Raw genomic sequence first — 2,289 nt, forward strand, 5'->3', positions numbered from 1 at the left:
TCCCAGGCTGGCAGGCCAGGATGATGAGTGATATCTATAGGAGGCATAGGTTGTTCTTCTCTTGAAGTAGTGTTCTCTCTTAGCTGTTCTTGTGGGCTGAGAGAAAAGGATCCTCCTCCCCCCAGCCCCTTCCCCCTTCTTTTCCAGGTGGTTCTAGAGGAGAGAGACCACAGCCTGAATTCTATAACCAACCTAGCCACTGAAGGCTATGTTTTCCAGAAACCTAGAAACTTGGGTGTCTGGTTTCCTCCAGCTACAGGTTTGAGGTCTAGAATGGGTAAAAATAAATCTATCCATAAAAATAACCACTACGTGTGGGAAAGTAGAGTTGCCTCTCTGGGGCAAGGGGTGGGGCCATGCTCTTCCTATTCACAGCCAGGCTGTCCTCATCCCTCAGCTGAAGAGAATGTAGCTCTCACCCTAGATGGTTCACAGAAGGTTACATTGCCTCTTGAGAGCTGGGTTCCCCCTCCCCATTTCCCTTGTATGCAGACTGTATCATTCCTATTTGGGTATAGATGGCAACTCCTCCTACACTGAGGCCCAGGATTCTTCTTCTTCTTCTTCTTCTTCTTCTTCTTCTTCTTCTTCTTCTTCTTCTTCTTCTTCTTCTTCTTCTTCTTCTTCTTCTTCTTCTTTTTTTTTTTTAAGTCTATCTACAGCCCATTACTTAGTTCTTTGTGTCCCTCTGTGAAGCTAATGAGAGAGCTTCTGTGCACAGGTATGGGAGGGTGCACACCTATGTACACATGCAGAGGCCAAAGGAGGGTGTCTGGCCTCTTTGCTAACTGTCTGCCTCACTCCTCCAAGGCAGGGTCTCTCTCTAAACCCAGCACTCACATCTTTTGACTAGGCTGGCAGCTGGCAAGCCTGTTGATACCCTGTCTCCAGTAGGCTGGGATTACAGGTCAGTGCAAGACTATACTCAACATGGGTGTTGGGATGAGAATTCAGTTCCTCCTGGTTCCGCAGTAAGCTCTCTCAACCCCAGCATCATCTCTCCAGCCTCCAAGGCTGCTTCAAGATGCCCTTTCTTCTCAATGTTAACGTGGGGACTGTCATCTCACCGGTGTCCCCTCCCAGGATCCATGCTTAGCCAATTACATTCTCCCTTAAGATTGTTAAAATTGTTTCTAAAAATTACACTTATTTGTGTGTATGTGAGTGGGCACACGTGTGCCACAGCGCAGGTGTGGAGGTTTAAGGAAAACATGGGGAATCAGTTTTCTCCCTCCATCCTGTAGATTTGGGGAATGGATTCGGGTGTCAGGCTTGGCAACAAGAGCCCTTACTCACTGAAGCATTCTGCTGTCTCTCTTCCCTGAGATGTTTGCATGTAAGATGGAGAGAGAGAGAGAGAGAGAGAGAGAGAGAGAGAGAGAGAGAGAGAGAGAGAGAGAGAGAGAGAGAGAGAGAAAATATGGCTCAATCTATCAGTGAACACAGCAAGTCACAAGACTCTGGAGGTGTCAGGAGCTTTGTTCCTGTGGAAGAAGCCTACCTATAGGAAGAGACAAGGTCACATGAGAGGCTGAGAAGAAAGCTGCAGAGTGAGGGCTGGCCTCACCCTAGACCTCAAAATTCAGAGGCTGGAGGATCGTGAGTTCAAGGCTAGCCTAGACTACGGGACAAACCAAAGCCAGCCAGAGCCATGTAAACCCCATTTCAAAAATAAACAAAACAAAACCCAACAGCGCACACCAAGAGACATCTGAGCCTACAGGGTCAGCAGTGTCTCCTGCAGTCACACTCCCTTTCCTTCAGATGGAGTCCATGATAGATGATACACGACAGAGATGAGCTGTGAGAAGCTATGAGCTTGTCATTTTATGTTTAGTCATTTGTGCTAAGTGATAGAGAAACCTACTACAGAAACCCTTTGAGGTGTTTTATACCCTCATCTATTCCTTGAGTATTGTTGACTACCTGCTGCCTGATGCAGCACACATACACAGGTTGCTTACTGTTTCAGCATCTACTGGGCCCAGAGAACAGGGTAGCAAAGATGTGTTCATAGCATGAACAGTTATGAGCTTTAAGCAGCTTGGGATGAAGCTAGGATGAGGCAGGACCGTCAAGGCTTCAAAAAACACAGATTCTAACGGATAAAGAATAGAGAGAGTAAGGGCTGAGGGCGTGACCCGTGTCTAGTGAGCACCAGGCCCCGAGCAGTGTCCATGTGTCTCTGTCTGCCCTGCGGACTGTGATAGCAGTGTGTGTGTGTGGAGGGGGTTGGTGAATGGGAAACCCTTAAGCAGTGAGCAAGGAAAATAGGCACAATGTAACTGC

This window comes from Mus pahari, chromosome 5 (genome assembly GCF_900095145.1).
Source record: "Mus pahari chromosome 5, PAHARI_EIJ_v1.1, whole genome shotgun sequence".
NCBI lineage: Eukaryota > Metazoa > Chordata > Mammalia > Rodentia > Muridae > Mus > Mus pahari.